Source organism: Meleagris gallopavo, chromosome 1, assembly GCF_905368555.1.
Source record: "Meleagris gallopavo chromosome 1, MGAL_WU_HG_1.1, whole genome shotgun sequence".
Lineage (NCBI taxonomy): Eukaryota > Metazoa > Chordata > Aves > Galliformes > Phasianidae > Meleagris > Meleagris gallopavo.
In genome coordinates this window covers 78,881,160-78,906,721 of record NC_139404.1, presented here as the reverse complement: position 1 = coordinate 78,906,721, position 25,562 = coordinate 78,881,160, and the positions used below count along the sequence as shown (strand labels likewise).

The 25,562-nt window shown below is 46.8% G+C and overlaps 1 long non-coding RNA gene across 2 annotated transcripts; it reads right to left on the bottom strand.

The window, feature by feature from the left end:
• Positions 1–1,239: 1,239 nt before the first annotated feature.
• Positions 1,240–23,775, bottom strand: LOC146545454 (uncharacterized). Of its 2 annotated transcripts, none has more exons than XR_014886653.1 (3): positions 23,549–23,775; positions 5,904–7,084; positions 1,240–1,350 (listed from the first exon to the last, which is right to left on the bottom strand). It is a non-coding gene; the product is annotated as an uncharacterized LOC146545454 (long non-coding RNA). The 2 variants fall into 2 exon arrangements; XR_014886654.1 differs by lacking the exon at positions 23,549–23,775 and adding an exon at positions 22,941–23,168.
• Positions 23,776–25,562: the final 1,787 nt, after the last annotated feature.

Sequence of the window (25,562 nt, the reverse complement as noted above, 5' to 3'; positions counted from 1 at the left end):
TCTCAGAACATTGTATCTGCACTCATTAGGAGGCAGTAAAGAAGCTGGGCAATCAGAGATAAGAGTGAGCAACATGCTGTTCCCAGACGGATGGCTTGCCCGCTGGTAAAAGTGGGGGGCACAGCCTGATGCATTCTTGACATTTTGTTCTACCAACTGATGCCAGCTCAGTCCTTATCAGATATCTCCACGGTCAGTGATTTTTCACAGTGGATAACACCAACAAACTGCTTAGGAAAAAATCATAAACCTCTGTCCTGGGCAGCTAAGCAGAATATTCCCATCCCAGCCTTCATATGGAGGTATTTGTGGTTTTACCTTTTCCACGCTTCTCTACTTAACCTCTTCCCCACCATACACTATTACAGCCCCTCCCCCCTTGAAATTGCACAAACCTCAAAATGCCTTTGCTGCTGTTCCTCCTCTGTGCTGAACCACATGGAACAGGGCTTGGTGCCACTATGCTGTGTGAGAGGCACCCTCTATGCTTTGCTCGGTGTTCAGTCCTTTGTTAAAGCAATATTTGGGAAGCTCAGTTATGTGTGCTGAAGCCAGGGATGCAATCCCATTGCTTCCCTTTTGGCTCTGGGATAGAAAAGCTTTCCAGTGGGTTATCCACATGAGTGATGACAGTGACAAAAACATTCCCTTGAGTAACACATACTGGTACTGTTATAGCACAGTGCTGCTCTGCCCTCCATCCTCAGATTGTGCTGAGTTCATAGAATCGTGGAATCACAGAATATCCCAAGTTGGAAGGGATCCAAAAGGATCATCGAGTCCAACTCCCAGCTCCACTCAGCACACCCAAAATTCAGACGCTATGTCTGAGAGTGATGTCCAAAATGCATATTGCACTCCGGCACTCAGGGCCGTGCCCACTGCCCTGGGCAGGCTGTTCCACAGTGCCCACCACCCTGTGGTGCAGACCCTGTCCCTAACCCCCAGCTGCCCTCCCCTGACACAGCTCCATGCCGTTCCCTCGGGCCCTGTCGCTGTCACACAGAGCAGAGCTCAGCGCTGCTCCTCCGCTCCCTGTGAGGAGCTGCAGCCGCCATCAGGCCTCCCCTCAGCTCCTCTGCTCTGGGCTGATCGCACACAGGATCTCAGCTGCTCCTCACGCACCTTGTCCTCCAGACCCTTCCCCATCTTTGTAGCCCACACACACATTGCCTCTGATATACCTGCATATACCTAGATATACAAATTTACACATGTACAGATAGACATACAAACCTGTATATAAAATCTCTGTGTATATTTACACACATCACACTACTACATTATTAGCTGCTTGGCAGTGCTCTGCGGTGCGTCCATGTCACAATGACAGCATCCATGAGATGAGCTCTGTGGAGAAAGAGAACAATTATTTTAGCGGACAAAGAGCCACACCTGGTTAAATAGCCAAGTTTCCGGGTTAACTTAGGCCCTTCTTTGGGTCTGTTTTGAAACAAGCAGGATTGTTTTCCTTTCCCTTCACCCCTCCGTTGCATTGGCAATGATGGGCATCAGCAGCTACCAGCCTGAATCCCTTCTGAATGGATAGGTCTACCACAGCCCACTGAGCTGCAGTCGGTCTCATGTATTGCCATGTCATAGCATCACATACCAGCTGTAACTAGCTATGCCCATATTTTCATGGTTTGCACAGCTTTGTGTGAGCCTCCACATCTGCATGCAGTCTCCCTCAGCCCACACATTGAGCCCTGCAGCTCATGACTCATGTTGCAGGACCCTATTTGCCCATATTTTTGGAGGGGATACGTTGTGTTGATTGGCACCGTCGGGGTTAGTTCTGGCCCTGCAGCAGTCCAGCTCATTTTCAGTTCCAGCCATGGGCTGGTCTCCTCTGAGGGAGTTGACTGCATTCCTCTTTTCCTTCCTCCTCCCCTAAAAGCACCCAACCCATCGAGTGCAGCAGAGCCAAGCACTGCAAGCACAAGGGCAGCTTGGCAGGGACATGTTCTTTCCTTACGTCTTGTACAGGCACAGAGCAAAATGGGCTTTGAGCTTCCTCTGCTGCTTCCTATTAAGCATCAGTGGAACTTTAAATGCCCAATCCTTCTGCTCTGACATTTCCTCTGTATCATCAGAGAATATTCAACAATATAGATATAGAATAGCATGGCAGAGACCTGCCTATGGTCTCTGTTTATTCCACTCAAATTCTACTCGTTCTCTGTCCTGAGAAATGCTTCCCAGCACTGATAGAAACCCTTTAATACAAAACCCAGAGCCTCCCAACTCTTTGCAGTAGTGGGACAAGATCTGCCAAGTGAAATCCCATGGTAGCAAATCCCATCCTCACAGTTCTTCCCCATCTGACAAGGACAACATATTTTTCCTGACTTTGGATCTGGATGCTGGTTTACAAGCAAGATGCACCAGGGAGGTCCTTAAGAAGTTTCCCAGCAACGTCCCTGTAGTCATCAGGGATGTTGCCCAGAAGGGTTATGGAGACTGCCAAAAGCCACCTGGGCACATAGGCCTGGGCACTCTGCTCTGGGTGTTCCTGCTTGAGCAGGGATTGGGACAGATGCACCCAAAGGTCCGCTGGCCACACTGCAATTTTGTGCTTTGGGTGGATGCAATGCCTCTGGTGCACACTGATACTAATTCCAGTGATTAATAATGCTTGTTTCTCCAAACAAGGAACTCCAACTTTTGTCTCTAAGGACAAAATATTCAATATCTCCTTAACACTGCAAGCTCACAGCTGCTTCATCTGAAATAGGAGGTAAATGGGATTGAGATGAGTGAAAGTGTGTGTGTTTGTGGTGCTCATGCTACAGGGAGGAAATGTGCAAATTAGTGCACATTAGGGGAAGTGGAGGAAAAACAACACAAAGAAAATGCTGCATTGAACAGGACTTGAATTGGTATCTTGGCTGCCGGTTTGACTAAGTTATGGTATCACTAAATCCCATTCTCCGTGCAGGGAAAGAAACCCTGCAACTGTGCATTGTCAGCGTGACGGAAGAAACAAGGGCAGCTGATGCTGGCTGGGGCAGTGTTGCTCCCGGTCCCACAGACAGGCTATTGTTCAGCGCCGTGACAAAGGGCTCCCTTCTTTCCCCTACCTCACTCACTTGTTCATGGACGCATTGGAACAGTGCATCTTTTAGGACTGCATCAGTTATGGGTAGAATGCTTTGGCTGACTGCCATCAGGTCCCTACTGCCCCTTGGGAAGGGGCACACACGGTGGTTACTCTCAGAACAACCTAAACTCATCTCTTTGGCACTGCTTTTTCACCTCTCCCTACAGGTGAGTGTTGCTGGAATGGGAGGTGTTTGACAGGGTGACCACTTCCTTTGCTCACACAGAACAAAAGACTTCAGAAACATCTGATAAATGGCAAGTTGTCCCTGCTGGGGTCCTTCCAGTCTGATGTGCACACTTTACCAAGAAGATCCAATCTCTCAGTTGGTGACCTCTGACAAGTGGCAGTGTCCACAACTGGCCAGGGAAGAGAAAACAGGGAAATAATTTTTTAACCAGTGAGAGCAGCAAAAATAACACAGTGGGTAGCCAACAACACAGGTGTCACAGCTTCAGTTGTTCTGGACCATGCAAAGTGCTCAGCGTGAACACTGGTGATCATGTCTGCACTCAGATAACTTTTTGCAGGAGGAGGTGACAACTCTGCCTATGACTGGAACTGGATGGGCCTTAAGGTCCCTTCCAACCCAGGCCATTCTCTGATTCTCTGATTCTACAATTCTATGATTCAGCTTACACCTCTGACAGATGCCTGTTCTGAAGCAAGACCAAATATCTCACTGGAAGTTGTGTCTCTGGGCTGCATTCATACACAGTAGCTCAGTTGCAGGGAGCGGCCTTCCTCGCATGAAATAGGATCATTTTTGGATGGAGGTTAAACAGGTGGAGCTGACTAAATCATTCAAAACAGGGTGCACATGAGTAATGCTCTCCTCCTCTCCCCTTTTACTTTTTCAGGAGCTATCTTTTCCCCTTTGGGCTGTGCCCGAGGCCAGGCAGGATTGCTTATGTGAAGCCTTGGCAGCATTGGCACACACATGTGAGGACAGACCTGCCCTTGTCCTGAGGTCTCCACAAGCAGCCCAGGAGGACAACTCAGCTTCTCCTCCAGGGTTAGGGTCCTGGATCTCTGTTTTTTTTTTAGACCAGGATATGGCAGATAGCTGCACATGTATGCAGGGTAAGAAAAATGAAAAGATGAAAGATGCCTTGTAGTCTTGCTAAGCCGTATGTATTTATTTCCCTTACCTGTGGGGCTAATGGCAAGAGCCTCATGAAGAGCTGTGCTAACATGTCCACATGTATTGAAGAGAGCACAACTGTCAAGGTTGTGTCAAACATGCGTGTTTCGGGGAGGTCACCAAAAAATTTTCTCCTTTGTATCCAGATCTCTGGAACAATGAGACTGTGACTTGTATTCTATAGTTCAGGCTAAGCTGGGCAAAACCACTTATCCTTGAATCTATGGCACGTGGGCACGTTCACATTCTGCAGCTGGAATTTAGAGTTGCCTACAGCTAACTTTACTCACAACTAAGGGACACCTTATTCAGTATTGTTCAAGGGAGAGAGAAAGTTTGGCTCCAGAGCTATTTTTTATGGCACACATTTGTGAACAACTTAGCAGCTGTCTCCAAATGACCCTTTAGTATCCGCCCTCTATTTTAAGTAGGCAATGCACATATGTTCTCATGCCAATACTCTTCAGTCTTTCAGTTCAAATAGCAGTTCTGTTTCACTGGGATTTACCCATCTGATGTATTAATAGGCAGCAATCATATGCCCTTTTAACACTCATCTTGCCAGGCTAAAAAAAAACCCAAAACTGGCTAGGCTCCTACTATCAGCTCTCACTCTTTTTTCCAGATCACTCTAGTGCCAGTCTTCGCACTTAGTAAATATTTCTCACTCCATTTCCTGTTCTGCTGGGAGGTAAATCTGCCCTCCTTGCTACTGGCAGCACCTCTCTCTTGTGTCTCTTCAACAACAACTACATTTTTTTCTCCAAGGTCATTACTGTAGATATGAAGTTGGCTGGTGCCAAGATCAGTCCCTAAGGAATTTCATTAGCAATTGCCCACTGCTTTATGTTTCAGCATCTCTTCATTCAGCAGTTCCTTATTCACTTTCTAGTTCAATTGTGAATCCCTGTACACCCCTGCTTTCACAATTTCCTTACCACTTTATGTCAAATATAAGTACATTCCACATAACCAGTGTCTAAAAATGAGCAGATCTCTCCCCCAACACAAAAATAATCCAAAACGTCCTACATTTCATATAACCATGTTAAATGTTGTCCTACTATCACTTCAATATGTTTATTTGTTCTTGACATTCTTTTTGGCCTCAGCTGTTCTGAGATCTTGAGTTTGTAAATAATCACATCCTTCTTTTGTCCCATTACTTATATTTTGGTAAAATAGTTGGCACTATGCAACTGTGTAGTCCTTCTCCACACCTCAGTTCCACAGGATAATTGAACATCTTTTCTATTGGACTTACTACTCAGTGTGCCATTTTTTCAGGTCTCTGGGAACCTCCTGATCTGAATAAACCTTGCAAGTTTTTCCTTGACCTCTAATGGGATTGCTTCTATTTCCAGGCCTTTTGTCTTGCAACCCCCTTCTTCTACGCATTTTTTCTTACAAACTGAGCCAAAACTGGATTTATGAGGTCTATCTTGATCTTGCTCTCACTGCACAGAGATCTGATCTCTTTCCTTGATCATTCTTACTTTTACAAAGAACTTCTTTGGGCTACTTAGGTCTATCTCACCTTCATATCTGCCAATTGATGTGTCCTCTTCCCTAAGCTATGTGACCTCTGCAGTATAGGGTTTTTTGCTGAATGCTCCCATCCTTTACTGAGCAAGTTTTGTCATGAGAGAGAGGCACCTTTTCTAAACACTCTCCATCCATTCTCTTGCTCAGGAAACCAAGCCAGCTTTTGCAGTGTTAAGTATGAACATCTTCCACATACAAATACTTGAGACTTTCAGCTCGAATGTCTACATCACCTCCATCCATAAATTCTGTGATGATTCCTGTTTTCTGGATGAAAAAAAACTCACTGTGGCCCCATGAGATTGACTCTTCCATTTAATTTAAACAGAATCAGTCTGTGCCCAGTCAAGGTTAAAAGTTATCTCCTGCCACATTCTTCTGTAATGTTTCACTTGTTACCAGGAGCACAACAGCAGCTCTGATTAGTTCGCTGCCTCTTTGTGAGGAAATATGTCAGCCAATGCACCCGGGAATACCTGAAGCCAGCCAGAGCTAGTAGCAATTATTCTCCAGATAGGAAGATAAAACCTGTAGTAATGACAATTTCTGGTAGCACAGATCTTTCTTAAAACATGAGAGACCTTCATCAACATCCTGAGCCAACCTTGGGTAAATGCAGCAGAATTCCAGTCTTGTTTCTTCCTGAAACCATCTTTCCTGAAGGTAATACGAGGCAGATGCTGTTTTATCAGCTCTACTGCTTCTTGTTCCTTCACGGTCAACAGCATCATGAGCAGACAATACTACCACACAGACCACTTGCCCTTGCTCTTCTTCCAGATCCCTTTTGTGACATGGTGATTTCACTTACGGAGTCCCCAGTCACACAGACTTATATTTCCAGGTCCTCCTGGGGTCTCTGGCTCCATTCTGCCCCTTTGCAGTTCTTCCTGCAACACGTCCTCCTTGTCAGGTTTCTGGATGCCCTCCTCATGATTCTCTGAGCTCTGAATTTGACCTCTCCTCTTTTTCTTCTTTCTCTGTTGGATTTTTCCTTTTTCTTTCCCAGAATTGCAGGAGTTGGAAGGGACCTCTGGAGATCATCTGGTCCAACCCCCTCCTTGATGCTTTTCCTCCCATTTCCAGTTTGTGAGCTTTTGTTGAACTTCAGATGATGTAGTAGCAGGAAAGAGTTCTCTAATGTGTTTGGTAAGCTCTTCTCTGGTGTCTGCTCAGAAGGTATGGTAGGGATGACCCAAGCATATCCATGCTTATGCTACAGTGAGGGTACAGGGACTGGGATGAGGGAGTCTGCTCCTTGCTGCAGTAGGATTTCCACATCTCCTGACAACCTAGAATGACGTAAAGGCATCCTTATTAGGCATACACCAATAAGTGAAGCACAGCAGCTCTTGAGCATCCTGAAAGAAAATACAGTATAGCTTTCAGAGCATGAGAGTGTATTATTCCATAGAAAGTGCTGGCTGCAGCTATCTAAAGCAAAAACGTGAACTCGTGAGAGCAGCTGTGAGATTTCATCAGCCTTTGTAAGCCTTTCATAAGCCTTGTTGAGTCTCCCAGCTCCAAAGTGTCTGCTGACTTAAGACAGCAAGGGCAGGCCACAGTAGCACAGAGTCAGAACGTGCAACTGTTTTCACCTGTAGGCAGTAATTCTAATTGCAGTTATGGCTGGGAATCTCATTTCCTTAGGAGGAAGACAGCTGCTGTAGGATTGCACAGTGTGGTTGACAGAGGTCAAGTAACTCTCTTGTGCAATGCATCTGGTCCTAGCCAAGTATCAGATGAAGGCAAATGGGATGGACAAGTCTCCAGCACCCTACACCAGATGTCAAACATCCTGCTCCCCTCTGCCAACACTTGAACCACATTCCTCCCTGCAACTTCCTTGTCTCTTTCCCTTGGGTACCAGGTTTTCCATCACCATTCTGCTGGGCAGCATCATTCACATGGAGCATTTCCTCCATTACATTTCTGTCCTAGAGGTGATGTCCCGGCACAGCAAAGCCTGACGGCAGCATCACGGGACAGCCTCCCATTGCTTCCCGATGGCTTTGCTCAAGGTCACACCGCGCGGCAGCGACAAGAATAGAGCTTGTGAATGCCACCTTCTTATCCTCTTGTCCCAAGGCCAAGCACCTGGGACAAAGTAATATCCGGCCAAGTGTAACAGCAATGCCTGGTTGTGACTGTGGAGCTCAGGAACAGGTTACCGCCACTGCAGCAACCCCAGCAGTGCACACAATAGGCAGCGAGAGGTGCCAGCTCCGGAGACTGGGGGCCTGGGGACACAGTGTGCTGGAAACACTGGGGCCCCATCCAGCAGCACCAGCACTCTCTTGCTGCAGGACTGCCAGTTCCTCCCAGGGAAAGCAGCAACGCCCTGCTGCTGGTGCTCCAGCCCCAGCAGGAAAGTGGGGATTTAGGGACAATGCTCAGGAGGGGGGAACTGAGCCGTTCAGCAACGTGCTGGCCAAGGTGCAAGTTCTGTGACGTGTGCTCTGTACTTGCTTTTTGCATAAGCCCTCATGCTGAGAAGGCAGCAGGCATGGGAGTTGCAGGGTGATCTTTGCCCCACCTGCTTCAGCTCTGTCCTAGAGACGTCCCTTGCAGAAAGGCTGTCATTGACCCTAAAGGGACAGCTATCAGATGCTGACAGCATGGCCCCTTGAGAGCTTGGGGGATTTGGGCAGCCAGCCACTATGAAGCGAAGCTCTAATTTTGGTAGAAAAAGGTCATGTAGCACAGGCTACTGCCAGCTAATGAGAAACGAGTCTGGACAATTAATCAATACACAATCTCCTCCGCTAATCATATTGATGGAAGATGAGCTCCATCCCCCAGGAAGGGCAAAGGCCATTGAGTTAAACCATTTAACAGCATTTATTTATATCCTTGGTGGTTCAATAATCTGAGTCTTCCCTGATAGCATCAGGCTCCCAGGGGTAGGCAATACTGTACATCAAGAAAAGAAATACAACAAAAAAGCCAGCTATTTCTTAAGAGGAAAATAGCTCATTAAGAGAAGTGAGTACTTTAAAAGGTAAACACGTTCCTTTTTTTTTTTTTTTTTCCAAAATTTTCAACCATATGCATGTATACACAATTTCTGCAACATTCCATAGAAATTCTCCAAAAAGCATCATTTCCTAAAGGGAAATGTTAAAAAAATATATTGGTGAGGTCTTAGGGCATCCCTTGCTTGCAGTTGAAGCAGGATGCCCTGCTCTAGAAGCCCCAAAGCGTTAGAGGAGAATTTGCATCCTCAAACCACACCTTTCCTCTGGCAGGCACAAAAAGCTTTTTAAGAAACCAGGCCCTGTGGGTAAGGCAAGTTCACACTTGTGTAATTATGGCCTGTGTTGTAACACACACGTGCTGAGGGACAAAGATGATGTCAAGGCACAGCTGCTTCTGCCACACAGCTGGCTTCCTGCCTCCCTGGTACAAATCCTGCTCTTGCTGGGCTGCAAAGAATCGGGTGCTTGGACTGTAAATTGGTGGCTTCAGATTGTTCTTCGTGGTGCTTTTGTTGTCCCAGCAAAATAACGCAGCCCTTCTCTTGCACTGTCCATCCATCTGAACAACCTGGGGGAAAGGCCCTCCTGCTCACAAAGAAGCTGTTTGCTTGCAGAGCTCCCTGCTGGGACTTATTTACAGAGCACTGCTGAGAGTCACCAAATCTGCTTGTACAGCTCTGGAGATTGTTCAAATTCTCAGTTCCCAGACCAGTGATTAATGCTGTGCAGGGAGAAGTTAGGGCTGAGGATAAAACTCTGCTTTCAAAACAAGGACCGCTGGTCTCAAACTGAGTAAACATTTTCCCTTGCCTGTGTCAGCTAATCTGATTGCCAATAGAAGGGGAGGCTGTGGGAAATGGCAGCCACACTGCTGAACTGCCATGGCACTGAGGAACTTGTGTTAGCGGGCACAGTGGCGATGGGTTGATGGTTGGACTAGATGATCTCAGTGTTTTTTTCCAGCCTCAATGATTCTGTGATTCTATGATTCTGTCTCCCAGCACTCTGTTCTGCTCCCTCCACTGGGGCACAAACAGAGCCCTTGTGGTACAAAGCAAGCTAGGAGGTAAATCTCTATCTCCGATTCTGGAAGGAACAGCAGGTTACTCTCCAGAGCTCATCCCCCATTAACTCTTACTAACAAACAGCCACAGGACCAATGCATGCTCAGAGGATGTGCCTCGTCCTGCTGGATCCCAGCACAAAGGTACTGACGCAACAGATAAACCCGCCCTTTGAAAGAGTAACTGAAGCCAGAATGGGATTTTCTCACACTTTGAAAGCATCTCTGGACAGGAAGGCTTAGCTGCATTGGCAAAGATGTGCTCCATGTGCCCAGGTCTGTGGAGGCAACCTACAAAGCTCTGCTGACAGCAGCTGCCCAAGGCAGCATCCAGATTGCATGGCTGTCCATGAAAACCTGTGGCTTTTAGTCTACAGATACAGAAAGCACATGCAAGTACAGATATATATATGTGCACACACATGCCATCCTCCAGACAGTGCTGCTGCAAAAGCCCATCCAACCAGCAGCTGTTGCCTCTGGTACTGCCAAAGGCTAATGAGATCTTGTTGAAAAGGGCTCTAAGCCTGCGTGCATTCAGGTTTAATTTTGTGCTCATCTTTCCCAGCTGAGTTTGCAGAGAACGCTGCTATTGTGAGGGCAAGAACCTTCCTGCCATGCCAGCACACGCGGGGACTGACGTTTCATAACCTGCCTGCCATTAGGAGGACAAAGTCCCATTGAGGGGGGCATTGGCTCTGCCTTTCCTCCCAGATAGTGCAGGATCACCTGAATGTAAGTTTGGCACGCTCCCAGGGCATGGCACAAGGCTGGCCAAGAACGTGAGGCAGAGCCATTATCGATGCACTGTCCCTAACAAAGTGAAGACATTCTGTTTCATCAGAAACTAATATTTGTCCCTGCTCTTTCCAAGCAGAGGAAGAAAGGCGCAGGCTGTGCCTGCTGCAATGTGTACCTTGTGTGGGGGCTGCCGATCAAACACTTTGACTTCAGAATTCAGGAGCAGCATTCAGACTGAGTGTAAAGCAGAAACAATAAAGAAAGGCTCTTTGGGAAGAAAACAAAATTGTAGAATCATAGAATCATCAATTTTGGAAAAGACCTCCAAGATCACCTAGTCTAACTACCCACCTATCACCAATTTTTCCCCACAAAATTTCCCCTCAGCACAACATCTAAATGTTTCTTGAACACAAATAACACAAAATTCCAAGCATTTTCCCATCACAACAACCAAAGAAGCTATGATTTGCAAAGGGGCTTGTCCATTCCCCTTAGGTGATGGAAGGTGCTGGTCACGCAAGGCCTCTTCTCTGGTGTTTCCCCATTATCTTTAATGCCAGAAGCAGGAAAGAAGAAGCTCTAGGACTTCTCCCAGCATTTTAGTTTTGGCATAGGACCCAACCAGCCAGTCAACTAAACAGGATGCTGAAGTATCTAAGGAGATGATGTTAATCTTAATTCTGTATGACATTTGTTTATTTTCTTTGTAACTTGACTCTATCTACAAACCAGACTCTCTTGCATTTGTAAGTAAATACAATCCATTTGTAAACCAAGACCTATTGGCACAGCTGAGTCTGAGTGATATGAAGCATACTGGAAGACTCCCTGCTTCTGCTGGGCAGTGACCATTTCACACAAAGCTGTCCTGGAAAACTTTGCATGACCATTGCCTGTGAAGTGGTGGGGATGCTGTGGGTCTGCCCACAGACCACTGAGTTGTGAAGTTGTGATGCTAGGGAGGCAAGAGAGATTGTCTGCTTAGGGAGGTTCCTCCATAGGCATTAGGCTGAGACAACAAGGCAGAGGGAGAGGGAGAGGGAGATGGGAAAGGGGAGAGGGGGAGAGAAGGAGGGGGAGGGGGAGGGGGAGAGGGAGAGAGAGGGGGAGAGGAAGAAGGGGAGGGGGAGAGGAAGGAAGAGGGGGAGGGGGAGGGGAAAGGGAAAAGGGGAAGGGAGGGGAGGGGAGGAGGTCAGTGTGAACCCGCCAAGCTCAGAGCACAGGCAAGGAAATGGATTTAGTGTCCCATCTGTGAACACAAGCCCTTGCTTGCTTCACTGAGGAATGAAACCACACCAGCAGCAGCTTGTATTCACCTCATTCAGATTTCTGGGTCCCATAGCCAGCCTTGGAAGCTGGACTAGTGAGATGCAAAGGGCTTTGGAGAGGCTTCACAGCAGAGAAACTAGAGTGGCTCTCCACTGTTCCCTTCCAGAGTGAAAGTGACGGGCTATTTCAGTAAAGGGGTCTGCTCTTGGGGTGCCTGGCATCTGCAGAACTCACCTGCAAGCCTTTGTTTTTTTTGAGCTGTGCAGCCAAAGGCAGTGGTGAGGCAGTATGTGTGTCTGTTGGGAGAAACTAGTCACATGGTGGTTTTTAAGACCTGGATGCTATGTTACCATCTCTGTCCCACAGCCTGTCTCTTCCCTTGTGCCTCTGCTTTACTGCCTGCTGTTGCCTCTGCACCCAGTCCAGAGTTAATATTTTATCTAGAAGTCCAGGGAAGCTTGGTGAAAATAGTGATAGCCTTGAAATGCCAAAGCTAACTTCAAAATGTTTCCTTCCAGACTCTGAAACACTGCTATTATAGTACTCCCTGATAAGGAAATGGCTTGGGCTAACAAAGCTGGGGAGATTATTCACAGAAATCAGTGCCGTGATTTTCTCTGGGTCCCTTTCATCTTTCTTTCCTGAACTCCACCTTTATGGAGAGCGAGTGGATTACTCTTCCAGCTCCAGGGAGGCAAAGTGGGACAAGCTCTCCAGCAAAAGAAAAGCTGCTCATCCTGAAAAGGTTTCTTTGTTCTTATTGCACACAATCATTTTTCCACCACGCAGCATAATTATGGGAGGGACAGCAGTGGCAAGGGGACCAATGACGCCTTTTTGTTTAATAATTAACTCACGCGGTCGCCTGGTGCCACACATTGCAGCCAGTGCTGCAAGGCGGTAAGATTGTGCTGGCTGGAGAGCTCAGCACAAGATGGGCAGTATGGGAAAACTGATTTCTCATTCTTCTGCTCACTTCTGTTGTGCTCCAACCTGCCAGAGCTTGGGTTTCTCCATCAGCGACACCTGAGTTGCTATGGATGTTTCTTCCTACCTGCTGAGCACTGTCCCAACAGCTTTTTGCATACACTGCACACACTGTTTTGCAGAAACAAAAGACACTGTGGTATATTGTTTCATGGGGACCGTGTAACAACTATTTAAAAGAGCAAAGCTAAAGTACGTAGCAAAGGCAGCCAAAGAGATTCATCTCATTGAGTCCTCTGGCTGCAATCAGTCACAAAGCTCTGCTTTACTGCCCAACACCACTCAGTCACGAAACTGCAGCTCAAAATTGCAGCTCAAAGATATAGGTGTCAGTAGAATTTTCTGGGAACCTTCTGCCAAACTTTTTTTCCAAGTTTTAATGGAAGTTCATAGCTTCCAAATAATTTCCAAGGGAAGTGCTGCTTCCAAGTAACATGTCAGCATGACATACCACTCAGGGGATCCTTTTGTGAGCATCATAACATTCAGATGTTTTTTGAAGTCAAAAGGTCTTCACCGTGGATTTACAATACTTAGTCATTAAAAAGCAGAAGGCTAACCATGTCTGCGTGGTTCTAAAGAAAAGATTTGAAGGTTGCTGAAATAGAACATTTCAATTGAACAAGGAGAGCATTTTTTTCCTAGTGAAATATCAGTTCTTTGAAAAGGTAGAGATTTAAACTTTTTATCCCAATTCACGACACATCTTTTTACTTAACACCATGACAGTTTTGTAGAAGGGGAGTCTATTTCCCACTCTGTTTGACTTATAGAGAGGCAGAGACAAATCTTACTGGCAGAAAAACCAATCTCAACAAACATCCTTTAAGGTAGTGAAAATTGCCCTAAGGCAACCAGTGACATTTGCAGCCAAGGCTGTCAGCTGCAGTTTTAGCAGTCCCTCCCTCTGAGCAAGAGCCTGAGATGTCAGCACATGTCCTCGCTGTCTGGGAAATGAGTTCTGTTCCTATATCTCTGTCTATTTTAAGGCATATCCCATTTGCAATCCTTTCAGCTCTCCATGGTCAGGAATGCGGCTCCTTCTGGAAAGCATCCACTTGGCGAGACAACTGTGCTTTGACTGAGGACCAAGCATGCACCATGAATGCTCGTGTGGGGTTGGGATGCCCTGCCCAGTGCCATCAGCAGCAGCATGTGTCTGCGAGCACTTCTACACAGCAGGTTTCCAAGGTTTCACAACCTCAGCTCTTGAGGTAGAGCAATGGATGCGAGAAGGACTTGGGTTTATACAATTCACACAGCTCTCACTTATTCCCAGTCCTCATGCATCTAGCAGTGCTTCAGCTATACTCTGTTGCCCATATCCTCCCTACCTGCCCCACATCAGTTTCATTTTGAGGCCTCCTTCGCACTCTTTAGGCCATGAGTGCTCCCAATAGGTCATGCTAGGCAACTGCCACTCCACATCTTGGGGAGGCTGCCAGCCAGGCTGTGCGGCTCAGCTAGTGCAATGACCTTCAGGAGGCTGGCTGCGAGGTGAAAGAACACAAGCAACTGGTAATTCAGCATGCAGGGATTAGCGCAAATAAAGAAAAGAAAAAAAAAAGCTTATTTGATTGCCTTCTGTAAAATGTTATTGTCTAAAAGTCAGATCTGCAAGCTTCAAAACAGAAGCTAGGAAGAGCCAAGGGCCAGGGTAATCTCAGCTGAGGGTCCTGGAGGACACTTGGCAGGCTCCCAGTGCTGAGAGAGCATGAGAACCAGTGAGGAGTGGGACCATATTGTTCCAGACCACATCTAATTGAGTACACCAGTTCCCATCTAATTGAGTACACCGGTTCCCTATATTTCCTGCTTTCTATATGATCACTCCCACAGAAACTCAGTATGATGGTATCATCTCTGATTCAAAGTAGGAGAGACAACAGTCCAAATCAGGAGCAAACTTTGTAGAAGATCAAGTTTGAGATGAGATTCTTGAAAATCCTCCCCCAATCAAATGTCCTAATGGTTCCTGAGAGAGGTGGTGCAGATTTTAATTGCTCTGTGATCACCGAATATTACTACAGTGTTCAATTTATCTATGCTCAGAGCACTCCCAGGGCAGGCTGGCTGGGCTGGAAAGGGAAACAGCACCTCAATTGCACCCCAAAATCAACAGGTGGTTGATTAAGTCAGAGCACAGATGAGAGACCTGGGAAGGGGAAAAGGGAGATCTCAACAGATCTCAACACCATTTCTGCTTCAGTACAACAGCGCTCCTGCAATGCCTAGAATGTAAAGGTGGAGCCCAAGCTTAGAATAAAATGAAGATTTGAGGCTAAAATTCTCCTTTTTCAGTCCTTGAATAAGAAAAGTGTCTCCATATTTCTTCCCAGGCTCATCAAGCTCATTGATGTGTGACTAACTCCTTCATTGACCAAAGCCTAACCACTTCCCTCACATGATCTTACATAACTGCTCATCTATTTTGTTAATGAATGGAGCTTGAGAAAATTTCCATTGCCGAAGGCCCTTGGGGAAAAATGCGCAAGCATAGTCTCCACATTTTGCGTACCAGCATGGGATTTTCCTATGGATTAACTGAGAGCAGTGGAATGTTTTTTTGATTGCTGTCACCCGTGCCTGAAATAGTAAGCAAACGGATGAGCACCACACAGAAAGAAAAAAAAAAAAAAGAGCCCCTGCCTGAGCCAGAGGAAACAGGAGACTCCCTGTGCCAGGAGGAGCAGCAGGGACATCATCGCCGTGGCCACAGATTGCACCTATTCCCAGGCAGGTGGTCACTATCAGGCAAATGCTGCTGTTTGCTCAGTGCTGTACAGAGCCAAAATACCTTCTGGCCTCCCTCTCTTCCTCCCTGGCACAGACACAGCAGCAATAGTTTGCTCGTGTCCTGGGGAAGATCTAGTCCCGGGGCGGCAAGCAGCTCTCCCTGACCTGCCATAGCCTGGACAGAGCAGACACGAGCACAGTTCCTATGGAAAGGTCTCTTAGGGTACTTCATAAGCTTAACTGTTTCCTCAGTGAGTTCTTCAGCCTCACGTGGAAGGAGGCAGAGAGCCCACTGTTCTCCTTCCCCTGAATGCTGCATAATGCTCCAACTCCCAGTTTGATGCTAGGCAGCAGTGGAAGGAGGTGATATTTCCTGTTGGCTGTATCAGCACGCCAAAGGCACACGCACATAAGCGTGTACTGCAGATAGGAGCTGGAAGGAAGTTAGGGATAATTCTAAAAGCCCATACTGATGCTTCAGATTTTCCCAGTTTAACCACTTCACTGTAGTGCTCCCTAAGTCACTTTTATCCCCTAAATCATCCCACAGGTGGAAGGCTGGAGTAGGGGAGCTCTACCTCTGCTAATGCAATACCACGCAAAGGCATTTATAAGTGCTAGAGATACTGTGTTTCTCAGAAATGTGATTCATGCTGTTCTCTGAGGATGTACTTTGGAACCAAAGTATTTGTCGTGTGTATGGCATGGGCTCCCTGCTGTGTGAGCTGCAAGTCTCATGGCCATAGGGCTTGGGGGGATGCTGCTGAAGCTAACAGAATAGCTAGCTTGAATATGGCACTGCACTACCATGAAGGATGGAAATAGCAGCAGTGAAATACTGGAGGATATTCCTTTCTCTTCCAGTTCATGAGGAAAAAATGCAAATGCAAATGCAGCCCTAGCCTCTATAATGTCTGGTCCATGTGCAATGCTGAGAGAATATTTAACTGCTGGAAGAACATTCCCTTCCAGAGGATCGAAGTGAAGTTAATCAGTTCCAGACTATATTCAAGTCACGGGTGCTAAGAGGACAACACAAGTACAAAACCTTGAGGATGTTCAAAGTCTTCTGCTACTCCTGGCAGTTCCATATCTCCCCTGGGATGCTACACGGAAGCATCTTTTCACCTCCTGAGAAAGCAGGATCGTTAACTCTCTCAGGAACAGGCCTGTTAGAGAGGGGAAAGGGCTGGAGAAGTGACAAAGAGGGACTTTTTAGATCCTCCTTTTGCATCTGGATGGTGCTTCAGAAGCCTGGGAGCAGAGGCTGCTGCAGCAACTGAGCTGGGAAAGCCCTGAGGCAGGTCTGGAGAGGTTCCCTGACCAAGAAGTGTGCTGGGTGTTCACCATCTCCTGCTGGGCTGAGATTCTCATGACAAACTGCCAGTGATTGTGGTTCTCAGGTTTTGGAAGGTGCTCAGTTTTTGCCAGATCCTCCTCTTACGCAGCAGCATATTTAGTTATTCTTTCACCCTATAGTATAGTTGATTTGCCCTCACCTAATGGAGACTTAGGTATCAGCATACTTTCTCCCACATGCATCACTGGCTGACTAGCTAATGAGATGGAGTCTGGGCTGTCACTTCTCAACCAAATTCTGATTTTTCCTAGCACTTCAGCATGGAGATGCCACTCTGTAGAGAGGGGAAAAAAAAAGAAAAAAGTATTTCCAAAATGTGTTTACCATAAGCCCTCCTCTTTCCTGCTGTCTCATCTGAAAACCCCCTTGAGGCTCAAGGTGAAAGTTTCCAGTCCCCTGCAACAAACAATATTCTTTTCTCTAGAGCCCAATTTGCTTTGAGCTGGGAAGAGAAAGGAGGGAAGTGATGCAGTCTCTAAGTTCATTTGGATGACTGAGCACCTCTCAAATGCTCCAGCCAAAGCACTCATTACTGTTGGTTTGTTTTGTTGTGTTTTTTTTGCTTTTTTCAGGGGAGCTTTTTTTTTTTTTTTCTTGTTAGCAGAGGTCTTACTATACAACTGAAACCTTCATGTATCATGAAAAGCTCAGCTACTCCTAGAGGAATGATGACTTAGAAGCTGCAATGGTAAACTGAATTCTGTCTTCAAAATAACAAAGAAAAATCTGTGTTGCTATTTTCCACCTTGGATTTAAATCCTCTGGAATGAGCAGCCCTACCCAGGCACTGCATAAAGTTTTTCCTGAAGTAAGACGACAAGCGGGGAGCAAGCTAAGCTGATTAGTGCAGCTAAAGCTGTATCACATTGCCACAGCGGGGTCATATGATGGATCACTGGGGTAAATAGTCAGGAAGCTTCCCAGGGGCCAGGGAGCAGACCAGACATGGCAGAGAAGCCAGGTAAAATGGGCACTTGGGGAATGTCTAAGAGATGATCCGATATCACTTGTCTGCTGTACACAGTCTGAAAAAGCAGGTACACCCTTGCTTTGGATTACATTTTCCACTTGCTCTGAATACATGCTCACCACTGACCCACATCTTCAACACGAGGTCATGGGTCCAGGGATGGCACAGTAGCCCACTTGACCACTGAGGAGCCACTTTGGAGCCAAAGGCAGCGTCCCAAGATGGCATGCACCCTAAGATGGCACCCAGTGGCAGGCGCAGCCTGGGCCCTCCAGCCTGAGCCCAGCCCTTTGCAAGCACAGCTAGGACTCGGTGGCGCCTGTGCACCCACATGACACCAGAGCAAAGGCTAGGCCTGAGACTTTAAAAAAACATGAAGGCCACAAGGTCGTGATGATGGAAAATGAGCGCTCAGCCACCCCATAGAACGTGCATTATTAAACAGATGTGAGCACTGGCTGCCACCTGCCTCAGGAGCTGTGCTTTCCATACACGCAGAACTTCTACAAGCTATGCTTCTTATTGGACTTGGCTGTTGAAAAAGAAGGCCCTTCGTCTGATACCTCCATGTGAACCTTCTTTAACCACAAATTTTCCAGCTCTCACTTTCTCTTTGCTTTTCTTTATTGCCCTAGCATAGATCAAGAACATTTGCCAGAAAATAAGACAAAGGCTTGCTGCAAGAAATAGCAGCGAGTGGGCAAGCAGGGACGCACAGAGCTGCATGGAGAGTGGAAGAGAATAGCTTCTATTATTTTGGTAAGCCGCTGTTGACCTTGAGTTAGGACTCTCAGGGAAAGGTAACAGCTGGTATTAGACAAATGATACAGCTAGGGAAAACAGAAGAGCCTTCAGACACACAAATCCTCCTGAGCTGAAGCAAAAGACTGTGAATATCAACCAATGCATAAACCACAAAAGTTTTCCGTGCCTCTCTCTTCTTTCGTCAGAGAAAATGCAGCTCTGCAGATAAATACCTTGCTTCTGGACACATAGCAAAACAGGAGTGTGACAATATCCCCTGATTCAGGCTTTTCTGTGATGGTGTGGTACTTGTCCATCCGCAGAAGCTGTGGCTGTTGCTGGAGCCACCAACCAAACCTGTTATGGCACTGCGCTAGCACCCCCAGAACTTGAGAAGCACTGGCAGATGTCATTGCATCACTGCACACAAGCAGTTTTTTTTAATGCAATGCAACCCCTGCCTCAATGCAGGATTGTGACTTACACTGACTCCAGAGACACCAGGTCATCTCATGCAACTGCTCCATATCAGACTTCACTGCAAGCAGTCATTGCACTTTACAAAAAAAAAAAAAAAAAAAAAAAAAAGTTGTTGGCTGGCACTGAGGAGAGCTACCAGGGTTCAAGAGAGCTCAGCATCACCACTGAAGAAGCAGGTGGGGTTAGAAGAGACATCACAAACCTACCATAGAGCTGTATCTGATGGGTAGTGAAGCAAAGCATATTCGCCTTATTACAGGGACAAGCAGCAGTAGTATATTGATTAATGATATCAAAGCCTCCAGGGGATCTTTCTGAGATGCAGACAGTTTACTTAGCATTCTGAGATCTCTGTTTCAACTTTAAGCCAGCAATTCCTGATTTGTCTGTGAGCAGACAGACATCTTGGCTTCAGTATTGCACAATGGGATTTGCACAGGAGACTGTATTTGAGTGTAATCACATTGTGTGTCACAGGAGAAATCCAGCCTATAGGGAACGAATCATGACTGGTTGCTCAGCTAGGCAATTTCTTATTGTATAGCATGGTTGTTTTCAGACCTGCTGCTTTGGGCCTGTGTCACTCTGCTTTCCTTATTAAAAAATTCTAGGGGCAGTTCCCCAGCAACAATACTATTTTGTTCAGGAGAGAAAAACTTAGGACTGACCAACCCCGTTATCAACAAGAAGGTGTCTCAGATAGCAACAAAAGAACCAGCATCAATAATGGAGAGGGGAGAGAGAGGAAGATGCAATGGAGTGGAGAGAGAGAAGCCAATCAACTTAATGAAACAAGGCCCAAGGTTAGCGAAGGGCTATTTATAGACTCCAAGTGGTTCAGCCCTGTGCATTTAAAGGCTGGTTCAAACTGGCTCCTTAACAGCAGTTATAATCATTACAGAAAAGCAAGAGAAAAAAAAGTGAAAGCTTGGAAAATTCACTGCCGGAGGTAAAGCTTTAGAGCCAGGGCTGGCTGGAATCAGAAGTAACTGCATTACGGAGAGATTGAAAGGTTAATAGGAAACCAGCTGACACTGAAAGGGAACAATTAGAGAGGTTAAGGGGCTTAATATTAGATTAATGGTTGCCTGGAGGAAGAACAGCAGAGATTTCAGGAAAATGGAGAACGATGCACAGAAGGGTGTTTTTCATGGATGGAGAGCCCAAATCTACTCCTGCCACTCCCTGGATAAACTGGAAGGAGATGGCTCTGCCATTACTTGCCAGTCTTATTCAGTCTCTGCTCCATCTCTCTTCTCTCCTGTCTCCCTTCCTTACTTGCTTTGGGTTTGCTTTCCCCCCTTAAGCGCTGTCTGTGTGGTCTGTACTGTGTGTCTTCTTTGTGTTCTTCACCCATCCCCCCACTGTCTCCTTAAAGGTCATGATAATAAAATTATGCTGAGAATTCCCATGGCCCTTTAATTCCCCTTCAGCCTGCTGCTCTCCTTGGTGGGGATTGGACATAGCACTTTTATCAGCATTACCTGTAACCAAGAGTCAAGATTTCAAAGAGAAGCGTTTTGCCAAAGATCAGATGACACGTTTGTCACCCAGTAAACTTCTCCCAACTCGATGGACAATAATGACATTGATGAGGCCCCTGAATACCAGAATACTTTAAAAAGCTTCTTAGCAGGACAGCATTGGACATACTGCAAGGAGTGCTGAGTTAGCACAATACAAACTTACAGAACGGCTCGATCGCATCTCAAAACCCAAAGGGAGGTTGGAATGTGCTACAAGTGGCATTCAGCACATGGGCTGAGTGACCACAAGGAGCACTGCCCTAGCAGGTGAAGGGCCATATGTACATTGCTGCTGTATGGGACAAAAGGTTAAAACAGGCCTCTTAGAAGGAGAAAGGGAAAGGAGAAAGGAAAGGAGGATGTTCTATAGCTCAGAGGTTCAAATTGCTGTTCTGGCGCTGCAGGGGGAAGGAAATAAGCAATTCTCCATCTCCCAGAGGATGGGATGAGCGGTAAGGAGCTTGAGATGGGCTCTCCGCCTCTGTACAGAAGACAGACTCTGCAGCCAGAACTTGACCTGTTCCACTCCCCCGGGGTGCATTGCCCCTGCTAGCACACTCGATCACTGCACCTCAGTGCCACAGAACCTTGTCATGCAGCACCGCCAGCTGCTGCCTAGGACAATGTTGGGAGCATCGGGCTCCTCCCTGCACCACGCTGGGGGACATCTGAGGCCCAAGGAGAAATTCCTCCCCCCTGCAGGCTCAAGGATCTTTCCAACCCCACGTGCTTCTCCCATGGGACAGAGGGAACTTTCCCCGAGTGCCTGGCCTTCGACTGCTCCTCGTGGACTCAAACAAGTGCAAGCTGGCTGGATCCATCTGTATCCTACACTGATTCCCACAGCACAGCCTCTCCTCTGAAAACCTCCCAGGGCAAGATTAGAAAGCAATGCACTCAGCACTTCCTTCTAGGGCTGTAAAAGCCAGGCTGGGTCTCAGACACTGCACAGGCACCTGACAGAAAAGTTCCCCCACTTGTGATAGTGACAGTGAATGGTCCCAGCACCGACGAGTCACAGCCTTCTGTGGCATGTTAGCTCCAGCACACTTGAGATGTGGCTTAATGCAAACTGCGGAGGTCACCCATGGGCTTCCAAGGGGAAAAAAACAAGGAGGCTCTGGTTGGCATCAGGGGGCCACTCAAGCTGTTTTCTTCATTTATTCCTGACAGCTGAGCACTGCCGAGGCACTGCAAATTGGTACACAGACTGGAAAGATTGCCAGAGAAGTGGTTGTGGATGTGTGTCTCCCTTCAATGCATCTTAAAAGCAACAAGCCTGAGAAGAGAGCCCTCCTTCCCACCTCCCTGTCCCACACAGCACTCCCCAGATCTAGCACAAGCCTTGCTCTGCACCCGGCCAGCCTCAGTGCTGGGGCTGCACTCCCACTGCCCAGCACCTGCAGCCCGCAATGTCCCAGAGCTAAACATACACTGCAGCTGGGGAACTCCTAGCGCTCTACAAACAGCCATTAATCCTCAAATCATCCCTAGGAGCCAGGCTTCTAATTATTTGGCTTGCCATTATCTCTGGAACTCACTGTGCTGTTCCTCCAGCCCTAGGATGAAGAAAGGTAAAACAATACCCACTATTTCATAACAAATTGCAAATTAAATCGACTCCAGCTCAGCCATTAGGGGAAATGTTACCTTTTCCATAATCACCCCCTGCAGGCAAGAGCCTGAGAAAATGTAGCAACAGCTATTCTTTAACAGTTAGGTAAAGTTTGACATAAACCTGGTGTGACAGGCTCCAAGTGAGACAGCCAACAACTGGCCGATTTCTGACAGCAGAAAGCAGGAATCCTACCTTCTGGTTCCTTGTTTTATCAAACAAATTGTCTCCCCCTGTGAGCCAAAGGTGAGTGCCGAAGGAAAAGAAAAGCAGATCATGCTCTCCATGTCTTTGTAAGAGATCAAGGATCCTGAAAGATTTCGGTCCAAGGGAAAAAAGCATTTTTCCACTTGTTTTGGTTTTTTTTTTTTACACCAGTAATGTGGGTCTTCAGGAGTCTGGAATTCTCCAGTCTGTCTAGCCTACACAATGAACAAACGAAATACAAGAAAGTACAGGCAGGGAGAAGGAAGGGGAAACTGAATCAAACTCCCAGAGTGCTGTTTGTGAGTAGCAACAGCATAAACACGGCAGCACAATATACAACATATCAGTAAGCAAAAAGGTGAAGTTCAAGAACAGAGTCAGGGTATGAGAACATACAGGGGTCAAACTCTGAGTAACCCCAGAGGCCTACATGGACAGAAGACAAGGAACAAAACAGGGATCCCCATACCTTCTCCTTCTGAAAGAGAAGCCCTAAGTGGTGTGAGATGTGGAGTAAGGCACACCCAGCCTACAGGAATGGGAAGGACCGGGTAGCAAGCAGAGCCACAGCTCTCCTTTTTATTCCTCCTGTGTTGGCTGGGCTTGTGCAGATGGATTCCCAGAGAGGCAATGCTGAAGGAAAGGAGATGGAAGTGGGTGGGAAAGCCAGCAACACAAAGGACAATTATGAAGCAAAGCAGAGGCGAAGGAAGCAGCAGGAGAACAGGGCTGGAACAAATGTCAACACACGGAGGAAACGGTCTCACTTCAGTGAGCAGAAAGGTCACTCGCTTGGCTTTCAGAGCTGTCCCTCTTGCAGTCCTTCTCTGCCCTCTTCCTGCCTTTCCCTCCTGTTACTGCTGTGCAGCCCTGCCCTGCTTTAAGGCAATAAAGAACATCCCTGTCCATTTCACCCCCACCTCTATCTCCCTTCCAGCTGTACCTGTTTAAACGACTTTTGTGGCTGGGAGATTTAATTATGGCTAGTCTGCTTTGCACTGCCTCGATAGTATTGCTACTTTTAGATATACCGAAAAGCAGAAATCCAAGAACGGTCTGCAGTAACGAAGTACAAACCTTGTGCAAACAAACCTCGTGCAAACTTTGTGCGAGGAAGCAGAGAAACACGCTAACTGCTCAGCTCGGAGCCCTCGGGCCATGCTCTGAAAAGACCAGACCGGAGCCTTGAGCTGCAGCCACAGCACCCCGTGCGGAAGGCAGAGCTGTGAGCAGCCCTTCCCACACAGCTGCGAGCGACTGCTGATACTCGAGCGGTGCCTGCTGGCCTCTCGCACACGGCACTTGGAAATATAATATTAACATGGGGGAACTTGCAATCAAGTGCGGATAATATTTCTGGAGAAGAGATGTTTGTCCAGCTCTGCTGTGGTTCTGCCCGAGAGCTGGCATCCAGGTTCATCTGTAAGAAGGTGTCTCAGTTTTGTGAATCAGTCCGGTATTTATTTCTATGGGATCTCCAGCCCCACGCTGTAACTCATTTATCTTTAATTTCTACAGTTTCAATGACTTCCAAGACAATCCCAAGGTAGTCGATGACTACAATACTTTGGCAATACACTTTGTACCTTGTACAACTGGAACAGCTTTGCAGTTCTGCATGGAAGCTCTGACTCCAGCTGATGTTGCCCCAGCCAGCACCTGAACCTGTCAAATGGTGTGTACTAAGATCACAAAGTCCCAAACCAGTGAAAGCCTTGACACAGCTTGACAGAAATGTGCTCAAAAAATGCCAGTAATGTCAGTGTTATGCAAACTGGGCAGAACAGGTGTCAAAACCTCTGTCCTACTGTACTTATGATGTGCTGGGTCATTGGATGATGATTGGATTGTGATGCGCTAGATCACTGGGATGATGAATAGAATCCATTTGCTAATACTGGGTGTTGAAATTACCAGTGTATTATCAGAATGCAGTAGAGTATAAGGAGAGTAAGTGAAGACAGTGCAGAAAATCTTGATCCGTGCTCTCTAATTCTTCACTGTTTGATGTTGCCACAATAGTGAACTTGTGCCATCATTTATTTGGCTCCAGAAACTGAAAATTAAAAATAAATGATCAAGAATTATTAATACTGAGTGTGTTGGTTAATGATTATAACGTTTCAATTCACCATACACCTGTTACCACTGTGACACCACAGTGACTGTAGAAAGCATTATTAAATCAGTTCTGACCAGAGCTGAACTAGAGGAGTTTCAGATTTAACTGGTGCCGTTCCACAAATCTCTGTTGCAGAGCCACAATGGAGTCAGAGAACAGCAAATATTCTGGCTGCATTCCATGCACTGACACATTCAGGCATCACATGACAGCTGTCCCAAATTAGGTATTATTCCCTGTGACCTTTTAGTGCTAGGCTGGCCGCAAGCACCAAGCAGCTCCACACCCACTGGAAGCTGGCGAGAGCCCTTTCTGTGGATGCTGGCAAGCTTTGGAGCAGATGTGACAGCAGCTGTGCAAAAACAGTGATCAAAAAAAACTACATGGAACCTCAGCAGCACAGGTAAAAGAGGTGAAGGGAAAAGGGGTGAAAATGAGAAGTGGGAGGGTTCCTACAGTCTGACGCATAAACACATGTCCCTAGCAGTTCACATGTAATGGGAAATGTGATCTGCAGCACCCCTGGGTCATGCTCGTATTTTTACAAGGAAAAGGACTTCCACCCCTACAGGCTGGCCTTCAGCCACTAAGGCCATCAGCCTCCAAGTCCCACAGACCATGTCTTACAGTCTGCTTTCAGGCCCAGGCTTTGGCCCATCCTGCCTCCTGGGCTGTGCATTAAAATCATGATGATATCGTTGAGATCATTTTCCCCAAGGGTCCAGGCCCTTCTTCTAACAATCTAAAGATAATAAAGACATTGTGAATCAGCCAATTTCTAATTCCTCTAGAAAAAAAAAAATGGGGGGTGGGGGGATAGGAGGGGAGACTTGAATACATCAGCAGACAAATATCCCATCCCACAGGACAAGCCAATCCCACATCACTTGTCTGAGTAAGTGGGTAGGAACCTTCTTCCTACAGTATAACATAGTATAGCATGGCATGGCATAGCAGAACATAGAATCC